Source organism: Balaenoptera ricei, chromosome 17 (assembly GCF_028023285.1).
Source record: "Balaenoptera ricei isolate mBalRic1 chromosome 17, mBalRic1.hap2, whole genome shotgun sequence".
Classification (NCBI taxonomy): domain Eukaryota; kingdom Metazoa; phylum Chordata; class Mammalia; order Artiodactyla; family Balaenopteridae; genus Balaenoptera; species Balaenoptera ricei.
In genome coordinates this window covers 18,098,052-18,110,928 of record NC_082655.1, presented here as the reverse complement: position 1 = coordinate 18,110,928, position 12,877 = coordinate 18,098,052, and the positions used below count along the sequence as shown (strand labels likewise).

Sequence of the window (12,877 nt, the reverse complement as noted above, 5' to 3'; positions counted from 1 at the left end):
TCTTTCCAGGTGCTGTGCTTTAAATGTCTTATCTCATCTGAAAGAATGGTGTTGACATGACACAGCTTCCCAGTGTTTTATCTTCTGTTCTCTTATCTTTATTTACTTAAAGCCTCCTCTCCCCTGTTCTCCCATTCCTACCCAGACTTAACCAACAGTGAAGGTACTTCTCTCTTTGCATATTAGAAATATATAATTGTAATTACACAAAGAAGCCTGACTGTGTGACTACATATATATTCCTATAATAATGCCTCTGAGGAACCAGAGTCTGAAAGCCACAGAAGAGAAACATTATTAGTTGAATTTGAGGCAGCAGGCTTAAGCTGGTCCTAGATCTCATATTCAGTGTCCCCTGCCATCTCTGATTACTTGGCCCTAGGATTTGAAATCTGGAAGTTTCCATCCTAGGCGAATGGTTAGAAGAGGAAAGACCACAGATGCCCTTGGAACTGTTTCATAAACATAGGCAGGGGCCTCCAAGTGAGGGCTAAATAGTAGCAAGCTGCTAAGGAAGGCAATAGAAATCCTCCAAGGATTGTAATTAGTGATAATCAGATATTTAGTGTTACCTCTGTGTGTGTGTGTGTGTGTGTGTGTGTGTGTGTTGGGGGGGGGTGATAACCATTACCAAATTATATTATATTTGTACATGTATCTAAACCTTCAAAATGATCCTAGGATTTATAATTTTTTTCCACCATAGTTAAAGTGAAGAAACTAAGGATAATGAAAGAGTATACACACACACACACACACACACACACACACACACACACTTCTCTTTGTTCTTCTGATTATAAAAGCTCTACTCAAAGCGTGTAATAAAAATTTTGTAGTCCTTTTTTATTATTATTTATTATAGCCCACAGCATTTTAAAAATCTATACAACTTATTCTATGCCATGCATTGATTTAGTCACTGACTTGACTCTAATCACACAGTCTACAAATGGCAGATCTAAGAACTAGAAATATACTTGTGATCATAAATCCTATTTTTTTTTCATATGCTACAACAACTTTCAGTCTGATTCTCCCCATCCCCACTCCTCAAAATGGTACAGACTTACTTAATTCCAGTATGTTGAACTGTGGGCCGGTTGACCAGGATGTTTCCATATGACTTATTGGGCTGGCCAAAAGGTTCTTTCGTTTTTTTCCATAAGATGGCTCTAGTAGCACTTAGTTGTCTTAAACTTCATTAGAAACAATTTTGTGAGATTGTATGTGACAGATGTCATATCAGTGTGCATTTAAAAAAAGACATCAAAATTGGTGAATTTTTGTGTAGCCATTTTAATATCAAAGATGGAAGAAAAAAGCAATATTTTCGGCATATTATGCTTTATTATTTCAAAAAAGGTAAAAATGCAACCAAAATGCAAAAAAACATTTGTGCAGTGTATGGAGAAGGTGCTGTGACTGATCGAACAAGTCAAAAGTGGTTTGTGAAGTTTCGTGCTGGAAATTTCTCGCTAGACGATGCTCCACGGTCGGGTAGACCAGTTGAAGTTGATAGCGATCAAATCGAGAGATGAATTGAGAACAATCAACGTTATACCACGCGGGAGATAGCCGACATACTCAAAATATCCAAATCAAATGTTGAAAATCATTTGCACCAGCTTGATTATGTTCATTGCTTTGATGTTTGGGTTCCATATAAGTTAAGTGAAAAAAACCTTCTTGACTGTATTTCTGCATGCGATTCTCTACTTAAACGTAATGAAAACGTTCCATTTTTAAAACAAATTGTGACGGGCAATGAAAAGTGGATGCTGTACAATAATGTGGAATGGAAGAGATCGTGGGGCAAGCAAAATGAACCACCACCAACCACAGCAAAGGCCGGTCTTCATCCGAAGAAGGTGATGTTGTGAAGGTGAGATTGGAAAGGAGTCCTCTATTATGAGCTCCTTTCGGAAAACCAAACGATTAATTCCAACAAGTACTGCTCCCAATTAGGCCAAATGAAAGCAGCACTCAATGAAAAGTGTCCGGAATTAGTCAACAGAAAATGCATAATCTTCCATCAGGATAACGCAAGACCACATGTTTCTTTGATGACCAGGTAAAAACTCTTACAGCTTGGCTGGGAAGTTCTGATTCATCTGCTGTACTCACCAGACATTGCACCTTTGGATTTCCATTTATTTAGGTCTTTACAAAACTCTTTTAACGGAAAAAATTTCAATTCCCTGGAAGACTGTAAAAGGCACCTGGAACAGTTCTTTGCTCAAAAAGATAAAAAGTTTTGGGAAGATGAAATTATGAAGTTGCCTGAAAAATGGCAGAAGGTAGTGGAATAAAAGGGTGAATATGTTGTTCAATAAAGTTCTTGGTGAAAATGAAAAATGTTTCTTTTATTTTTCCTTAAAAACTGAAGGCACTTTTTGGCCAACCCAATGTATAACATGCTTCATAAAATTGCTAATATGACAATGAGAATTTACTAGGTATTTGGATACCATGATTTGTGATTGTACCTCAGGTTATTAATCAGCCTTGTAAAAACTAGATATTTTCCAAGCTTACCAGACTGTCCGTACTTTTTTAGTTTCCTTTTTTTTTTTTCTCTCTTGGAGCTACTCAAGTAATAAAAGTCAATGAAAACTATGATCTTCTCATTCTCCTAGCACAAATTGGAATTCTGATGAGTAGTTAAGAGCTCTTTAGGTTGGATTTAACTGGTAAATATCTGAGTAAAAATCAAACAATTGATAAAAGAGCGAATATACCTATAGGTCCTCTTCAACCTTCATTGTTTGTTCTTCCCTCACCCTATTTGGTAATGATGATCTCTCTTGAAGAAGTAAGGTCATTCATCACTTAGTCTGCATTTTTGTGGTTACCAACTGTTTTGGGTTCCTGGATCCAATTCCAACGTGTGTGTGTGTGTGTGTGTGTGTGTGTGTGTGTGTGTAGGCTTTCATACACTGACAAGCAACTCTCAGACACCAGCAGTGTTCAAGAATTCAACTCAATTTTGACACTGTCTACCTGGAGATGGCATCAGGTTCCATGGTTTTAGTTTTTATATTAAAATTACTTTTGACCTCCTTCTTCTCTCTTCCTTAGAGTGCATCCTATATATCATACCAGCCTTAAACATTCTAAAGCATGACTCCTATTATGTTGTGTCTACACTGTGGTGGCTTCCAATGCTATTAGAATAAAAACAATAACAATAATTAGAATAATAAGGCATATCCAGTACATTTTCAAGGTCTCAGCAAGAAACAGAATAAGGGACTTTAATGAAATGACTTCTTTTAAAATATGGACAAGATTAGGAGACAAATGAGGAATGTTGAGGCAACTGGAGACTAGCATCAAGGGAAGCTGCCTGAGCAAGGCAAGAAATTATGTTATCTTGATGATATCTGGAGCCATGGAGAAGCTCCTGACCTACAGAGGCTATTGTCATGGAAGGGCAGAATCACTTCCTAAATAAGGAAGGAGCAGAAAAATATTCCATGGCTTGTACCTTTTCCCACTTTCAGATCTCCTGCCAGGGCCTTCCATTGACCAAGCCCAACCCAAAGCCAGAGAGTGTGGAAACCAAGGTGATGCAGACCACAGAAGCCAGCCTCCATGGGAACAGAGCAAGGCAGAGAAGGGCAGTTAAAGGACCTGGAGAGTAGGCTAGTGGAAAGTCGATGTCAAACAACCAGAATATGTAGCATGTAATGTGCTAAAAATATTACATTTTTATCTTTTCTAATTCCATCAGCATTCTTGAAAGTTATTATCATCTTTAGACTACAGTTTGAGAAACTAAGACTCATATTGGCCAAATAATTTGTATAGATTCTGGTCTCTGGAAATTGGCAAAGTCAGGATCCAAACTGAGGTATATCTAATTCAAAAATCAAAGTTGTTAATAAATAAAACCCTAATATTTTTGGCCTTATATTCAGGGATTCAAGTGCCTTTCCCAATCTCTTACTTGAATTCGCTTCTTAAGCCAGCCTGAGTCAGTGTTGCCTGAGTTCCACTATCTCTCCTGATTGGAAAGCCCTGCCTTCTTTCCAGTGATCAAATACATTCATATCCATCTCTCCAAGCCCAACTCGGATTATTCCCTCTTTTTGAAACCTTCCCAGAGTGCACCAGCTTTCCCCCCAAATCCTGAACTCCTTAGATTTCTCATTTAGCACTCACCCTAATGCTGCCTTGTAATGCTGTTGAACTGATGGCTCACCAACAGATAAGACAAATAGAACCCAGATAGGGCAAAGAAATGGATAATGATAACATGTCTAGTAGGCAGTAGAGATGGATTTCAAACCAAGGTCTTCTTAATTGCACGATCAGAAGTTTTTTCATGACGTAATTGTAATTGCAGAGTTATTCTGTTAACATTTTACCTAGTCATCTGATATGTAAAAGATCCAAGTCATTTTTTGAATGAAAGTTATAGAAGAGTTAGGAAATTAGCACTCACTGGGAGACTTTGAAAGTTTGTGACCAGTGGAGTAACATGAAAGGAAATATGACATAATTTAGAATGTATCTCAAACCCGGATACTTCACACTTTCCAATCAAGAGATACCTGAAGCTCTGTCTCTGTTTGGCTGACACTTTCTAGGTCTTTTTTTCTAAAAGTTGAGAATCATGCGGTCCTTATTAGGGGACATTTGAACTGGTCTCTCTCCAGTTTTCCAGGCCTGCAAAGCATTTCTTGTACCTTCTGTGAAGAAGCAGCCATGAATGTAAGTGTAAGCTTCAGAATTTTTGAAAAGAGCAAATTCATTACTGCATTTCTAATGAGCCTTGAAAATTGAAGACACCAGTTTCTTTCTTCCATATCCTATTTGGTCTGCTTCAGATATATACAAGACAAGTAGACATCATCTTAACAGTCATTCAGTTCAACAGTGGAAAACCAACAGTGTGGCATTTTAGAGGCTAAGTTGTTATTATTGTTCCACATAAGATCTGGGCATTAAAAAGTCTCTAAGTCCTGTCTCAAAGGCTCTTGTCAACATAGCAAAAAAGATTTTGAACAAGTAAAGAACTTTAGGGAGCTTTTGGAAATACTCATTTAAAAGGTTCCATTTTTCAGGACAGATTTACTGCACCCTATTGATGGGAAAAAATGGCTTTGTCCTTCTAAACATTTCCAGCTTGACAAAATGATTTTTAAATTAAGGTCAGACACAAGATAACAAGTTTCTTTCTTTCTTCATTTCTTCTTCAATTCTTGCTTTCATTCTCATTACAAAGAAAATTGAAAATCTCATGGACTTACTGAAAAAAGTAAGAAAAGGAAATATGTAAATATACGGCTAAGGAAATTTTATATATAGCATACGACAAATTCAGTTGTTTTCAGTAAAAAGGAGATCCCTGGTTTCATGGATTAATCTCTGCTTCATGCCAGTTTTTCCAGGAATAAATTAACTGGTAATAGTAATAACAGTGATGATCACAATTTCTATCTATGAAGTGTCTACTGGGTTTCAGACATTGTGTTATATACATGTATTATTTACCTTAATCATAGCATCTATCCAGTAATGTAAGCATTGCCATTCCATTGTCCATATGAAGAAATGTGAGGCTCAAAAAGATTAAGTAGCTTGTCCAAGATCACTTATTTAAAAAATAACAGCAAAAAAAATGACAGATAGAGACTTCCCTGGTGTTCCAGTGGTTAAGACTCCATGCTTCCACTGCAGGGGGCCCGGAGTTGGATCTCTGGCCATGGAACTAAGGTCCCCACATGCCTCGGGGGTGTGGCCAAACAAAAAAAAAGTTAAAAAAAAATTGACAGATAGGATTTAAACCCAGCTCTTTGTAACTAACATCTCATGCTCCTAAGTCTCATGTATACTTCCTAATATGACTATAAAGTGCTGTACTAGATATCATTGAGAATATATGTGTGTATATAAAAAAATATAAATATAATTTATGTAATAATTTATTACATATACTTCCTTACTCTCAAATATCATGTAATGGATATGCCAAAATAAGTGACTAATAACAGCGTATATCTAGAAAGAATGGAATGTATGATATATCCTCCCAAGTATTATGACAGCTCACAGAAGAGTAAACTCAATGTAGGCTGAAGAAACGAAGATGACTTCACGAAGAAAGTAAGGTTTAAACTGGCTTCTGTTGGATGCATATGCCTTGAACAGGAACAAAAGGAAGGTTGTTTGTTTGTTTGTGGCAGGGGTCAGGAAGCAGGGATAGGACAGAGCATGACACAATCATGAAATCAAGAGTAAGAATAATGGAGAAAGGAGGATGGTGAGTAAAGAGATAACCCTGACACTCCATTTGTGCAGTAATAATAATGGCTATCATTAAATATGTGTCAGATGATGTACTAGTTGTCATATATTCAATATAACATTTAAGTATTAAATAAGTATTATTTGCCTATCTTTACTATGAGAAAGTGAGGCACGGAGGTAAAAGTAACCTGTTCAAGGTACACTGTAGGTGATAAAGCCAGAATGAAGCTGAAGTCTTTTGACTTACAAACTTGGATTCTTAACTACTCTATGTTATTGTCTGTCAGGATATATGGTCTGGGATGTTGTGATATTTACTCAGAGATGAAGAGTTATCTCTAAGATTGAGTTTAAAGTGAGTATAATATAGAGAAGAAGAGAGAAAAGATATCCTTTGTTTCTTCTAATTAGCAAACATTATTGAGTGCCTAAGTACAAGGCAGGGCAGTAGGTGAAAGTCCAGGAAAATTGAGGCAGGGTCTATGACCTCAAAGAGGTTGTAATCTCTTGTTGTAGGTGAGACCTAGAGACTGATAACTAGCATACAAAGTATTACATGATATATATCTTTGAAGAGGTAAAAATAGACAAAAGAAAAATAAGAAGAGATCTTTCCCAAGTAATGGAAGCAAATCAGAGACTTCATGGAGGTGGTGGAATCAGATATGCTTAGGATTCTTACAGGATAGAGAGAATTGGCAATCGGCATGGATTACACGGAGGTAATCCAGTGTGAACTCAGAAACAGGGAACAATTTGACTAGTGCACAAATACGTACAGGGTGGTAATGGGAATGAAGATGGGAAAGTTGATGAGATCGGATTGTGGAGTCTTGATGTTAACATAATAGTTCAGACTTTGCTTTGTAAACAATGGGGAGTCATTGAAGACTAAATGAGCTGGAAATATAAAGTCTGCAAATGAAGAGAGTTTTCTGTCTTTTCAATCCTTGCCTGGCATATATTTGCTCTTAATAAATATTTGATGAAAGAATCAATGCACTGCCATCACATAGTCAAGGCTATGTTTTAGGAAGGCAGCAATGTATAAAATGAGTTATAAAAGGGAAAGACTAGAGAAAGGGAAACTGTTGTGTTTCAATCAGGAAAGAAAATGTGGGAATTTCAACTAGGCTTCTGGCAGTGGAAATAGAATTCAGAGGAAAGACATGAGCATCACCATTAATGAAGCATGGTCAACATGTGTTGACTCACAGGATATATGGAGAAAACTGAAAAAGGGGTTAGACATGGAACTCAAACTTTGAACCTAATGAGAAAATAAGATACTTAACAGAAATAGTTGATTCAGGAGTTGGAGTTGATTTGTTCGTATACTGAAAGAATATTTTTGAGGGACTGTTGTGTGCCAGGAACTTTTCTAAGGCATTTGATATACATCGGATACAAAACAGATGAAATCCCTGCTCTCCTTGTGTTTACATTCTATAACAGGTGGGAAGACAGTAGAATATAAAAAATAAACAGTAATTGAATTATTTAGTATATTAGGTGTTATGAAAAAAATAGAGCATGATAATGGGATTTGGGGTGCCGTGGCGGGGAATAGTCATTTTAATCAAAGTAGTAAGGGTAGGCATTAAGTTAAGGGGATATTTGAGGAAAGAATTGGGGAGGTAAATGAGCTAGATGTCTGAGATCTGGGAAAGAGAGACATTAGAAGTCATTTGCTTTAAGATGACAATAGATGGATTGTGAGAGGATAAGAAAAAAGAACATCTCTCTCTTCTATCTGAAGACTGAGGGTAGCACTTTGGGGAACATCTACATTTAATGGCTGAAAAATGCCAGCATAATTATGAAGGAACAAAAGGAAAAAAAACCTTTATACTCATTTAGAGATGAATATACTATACTATTTTATCTGATTTAAAACATCTCCCTGCCTAGAAATTAAGCCCAAGTATTTACAGCTCTGTTCAGAATAATCCAGTTTCTCCTTAAGCCTAAGAGGAACACCTGGTTGTCTTACATGATGAGCCTTCTATGAACCTTTCAATTCTCATATAACAGAAAAAGCCAGAGGATGAAACACCAGTTGTAAATATAATTTGGAAATGAATCTTTCAATTTTGCTCTATAATTTCTTACACCTACCAATACATCCATCATGGAACTTGGCACATAGAAGATTCTCAGTGCATGTCAGTTGAAGTAAAATTAAGCTAGTCAATGTCTGATTTAGGGGGGAAGTGTTGATGGTAAGCCTATGTTACTACTATTTAGCAGAACAGACTTGAGTGATGCGATACTGGCTTTGACTTAGGGACTCAATCCAGTGTGGACACCATCTGCTGATACAAGGACTGGAATGACCTTCCCACACAGAGCAGAGTCCCCGGAAGGTCATGGGGTTCAGTTCTTCCTCTAGGCATTTGAAATCTGAAACATCAAAGCTAGCGATTATTCTCTTTCATTAGAGTGGATGCTAAAACTCCTTATACACTCAAGACAATATTTTATATTGAACCAAGCAAGCCTCTCTTGATGAAATTGAAGTTTACTTTCAACTACTCTTATTGTGTGTTCGAGTATGTAAGAGATTCTAACATTTACATACTTTTTGACTACAAACCTATCAATTTGTTCTCCGAAGAAACCAGCCTCTGCTTTTACACTGCAGTTAATGAAATGCTGCACTTTCAGGACATATTCATTTACAATAGACTTAAACTTTAATTTTTAAAATTTGATTTTCAAGAATTCTATAGCTAGATGTATATACTTCAGATTTGGTTTCTTAGAAATTTTCCCTCTTGATTCTTTTGCAGGCGAGCCAAAGACAGCAATAGAATCTGGGTTCTATATAAAATGAAGAGGAAAAAAAAAAACTGCTCTTGATTTTTTTTTAACTGAGATTTGAAAGATTTCACCAATGTTTTCTCTATTCAGATAAGGGAGCCAAAGGCTATGATAGCAGCTTGTCTGGATTAGAAGGTTGATTGTTTGTACTCTTGTTTAGTTTCCTTCCTTAATGTGGACCAGGATGTCAGGGGTCTTCTGTGAGAGCAGCTGAGGAGAGCAGAGGCATGGGGTGGGACCTGGGGAAGACTGACTGTGACATATGTGTGGCGGCAGTGGGGGATAGGGAGGGAGACAGAGATCAAAGAATCATCCAGAGCTCCTCAGCCTTCCACAGCAGAAAAGCCTTTGGCAACCCTTTGATGTCCAGTGTACCCTCTGCCCCCAGTCAGAAGCATGTCTAGGGACCTGAGTGAGAAGTGGATTCGGGCAGGGCCATTTTATAGGTCGGTGAGGCAGATAGCATCTTGCCAGTACCTTCTAAAAAGGACGTACGTGCAGAAAAAGTTGCTATGATTCCTGACCTACAGGAGCTTACACTCTGGTTCAGTAGATACAACCTTGAGCGTCTTGACCAATCAACTTTTCCAGTTTCCTCCACAAACAACAGAAACATTTGATGTGTCATTGTTGTGATTTTTATCCTTAACACGACAGTTTACTAAATCTGTTATTCTCAGGAATAAAAAAGCACCACTGTCATCATTTTTTCTGGTAGGGTATCCATCCTCCGTCATGTTCCTTTATTGACCCTCTTCTCCTTCCCTGTGATCCATTTCTGGTGTTTCATATTTTGTATTCAAAGTGGGTGTGAGTTTTATACAATGTTATGTGTGTGTATATATATATATATATATATATATTTTTTTTTTTTTTTTTTTTTTTCTTTCAGCTAACAAAATAATTGTCTTACCTGCCCTCTAGACAGCATAGGCTTTGGCAACCTTAAATTCAGAGCTCTTGAAAGGATGATTATGAGTAAATATCACTGACAATATGGAACTGATAAAAATGACAGCTGGGGTAGCTGCTGATTAAAAGGCAAACAATCGATGCTCTATTTTCTAAAGTGAAACAGTAATGTTGAAGATGTGTGGATATGCAAATTAAATAACTAATATATGGTTTCCTCTAAATCAATGTCCTTCTTCCATGAAGTTAACTTCACATTGTGCTTACATCTAACACACAGATGGCCCTACAGAGAAGTTAAAAATAAATAAACTCCCTTCCTCATTCCACCCAGATCTACCAGCCTGTTTTTCTTTGTTCTGGCTTCCTAGATTTGTACCTAGTCATTCTTTTACCTACTCGGACTGGAAACAGTTTCTCTTTTCATCTTAACTAGTCATCAGGGAAAGCAGAGAAGATCTGCAGGGAAAAATCATCCAAAACTATTAGGAGCTTTAGAAGGTTACAGAAATTACCTTATGTGACCTGCCTGGAATGGCATGGCTGTTCAACCAGGTCTTCAAGAAAATGCTATCGTTTGTTTCCAAATAAAGGACATAATTGAGCTATATTCTTCTCAATTAAGTTATATTAAATATCAGGACAGTAAGCAACATTTTGCAACCCACCCTCCTCCAAAAAATGTTCCTGCCATTTCCTTAGTCCTTTCCTGGATCTTTAAGGGCAAGAAGCTTAATATAAGGGAAAGGTCATATAAAAACACTAGTTAACTTTATCTTAGTGTATTGCATCTCTACACTAGAAAATTCCATCTATACAGTTAAAGCAACTTCAATTCTGAAAGACAATTCGAGCCAATCAATGGAATATACTTTGAAAACAATAAAAGACGTTTGATTCTAGTATTCTACCGGTTTTCCATCTTCAAAGGAAAACGTTGTCTGTTTGTGTCAGGAGAGGAGTGTTCACAGGGGACAGCACCTCTAACCTGCCTCCTTAGCGCAGTAGGCAGCGTGTCAGTCTCATAATCTGAAGGTCCTGAGTTCGAACCTCAGAGGAGGCAGTTCTATTTTGCCTCCCTCTTCTTCCTAAGAGAATTTTCAGAATAATTTTCTTTCAGTGATTTTACATTCCTCTTAGTAACTTTACTTTCTTTGACTAATATTAGTTAATAACATTTAAAATGAAAATGAAGAGGTGGCCAATATCAAAGAATAAGCCAATGGAAAGTTACAATTATAATATTACTAGATTTCAAAATTCATGTCATATTTCATCAAAGACATTGTTTCAGATAGGAAGTGCTCCAAGGATTGAGATTATAAAATATGAACTGGACATAAAACTAAATATATTGTATAGGAAAAACTGGTTGTAAACTAAGATAAACATACTTTTTTTTTTTTAATTGTCTTTGTAGGAAAAGCCTATGGACGGAGTGCACTCCTTTTGACACCAGAAAGGGTGCTAGTGGTTAAGAAATGTGTGTGGGTATTTTAACAGAATGCTTTGAACCTTAGGGAACATATACTGACCCCCAAAAAAAAAAAAAAAAAAATCTGTGTGTATGTGTGTTCATGGGTGTTTGAGGGAGTGGGAGAGCAGGCAGGGACCTGGTAGGGTTCAATGTGCATTCAGTTTCAAACACAGAAACTGGGCCAAGAGGCCAGTATGCTTAGATATACATTAGGATTAGTATAAGCAATCACTCTCAGGCTTTTAAGAAATGGAGCCGTCTTTAAAATGGAACATTGGGCAATCTGTAAAAATAATCAAAGAAATGTGGAAAGGCTTCCTTTATATCCCAACACTTTCAGCCAATCACCAAGCATCCTTTTTGCCCCAATTATTCTGGTTTGAAGAGAAACAGAATGGGTTGAAGAGAAATGGAGTGTTCTGGAAAAAATGTGAATGGAGTCTGAGGATGAGGAGGTGAAATTAATTAATCATATTTTTTTTTCTTAAAAAAGTGATTAAGGTAGAGGTCCATCTCAATAGTGGTCATAGTTTGAGGTATATTTAAAGAGCCCTCATATGATGACAGTGAATTTACAAAATAAAAGGAAATTGAGTGTTTAAACATTTTATGTCAAGGAAGATCGAGGCACCAAGACAATAACATTAAAAAACAATGCAACAGAAAAAACAATCATAGTAGAGGACCCTGAAATTGCCCCTTGTATTTCCTGGGAAAAATAGCATGTGGGGCCTGACTTCGAAAGCCAGCAGAGAACAGATGCATCAAAGTCTGGGTTACATTACACTAATCTCTTAAGGGTCTTTTATCTAATCTCTTTCTGGCTATTGCTAAGTGCCAGGGATATGATTGCCACTATATAAATATCAGAGATTATCTAAACTTCTCAGGAGAAATCCATCTAATAGACATCAAAACCAGTCTAGGCATTGTGTGTCCTTAGTCTTCCTTTGGCAGAAACAGAGACAAAGGCAAATCAAACCTGTCCTTCACAAAGGACCCGTAATTCAACAACTTCTAAATATTTTCATGTTACTTTTACTTCCTGCATCTATAATAGCATTTTTGAATGTTAGACCCTCTAAAAGCAAAGAGCAGTAGAGAGTTAATATTTATTAACTCCTGAGTTAAATAGTCATGCAAATTAGCCCTAATCTATTTGCCTAGTCACAAGACCAAAAAAAAGCAAACAAACCAAAAAAAAACAGTCAAGATATGAAGCCGAGAAGTGACACTGTAGTAAACATCACAGTGACCTGCATTTCAAAATGTTCTGTCTTGAGGCAGTAGGTTAACAATTTGCTTAAGCACATCATAGGCTCTGGAGTTCAATACACATGGGTCTGAAGACCATCTCTGCCATGTCATAGTGGTAAGATCCATCTCAAGGTATTAATAACTTTGAGT

General features: G+C 36.9%; 1 protein-coding gene and 1 non-coding gene across 2 annotated transcripts in view; both read left to right on the top strand.

The window, feature by feature from the left end:
* The window catches only part of LOC132352102 (uncharacterized), a 536,476-nt gene that overhangs the window by 419,713 nt on the left and 103,886 nt on the right, over positions 1-12,877 (top strand). The window lies entirely within an intron of this gene.
* On the top strand, positions 10,984-11,056 carry TRNAM-CAU (transfer RNA methionine (anticodon CAU)). Its single transcript has one exon. It is a non-coding gene; the product is annotated as a tRNA-Met (tRNA).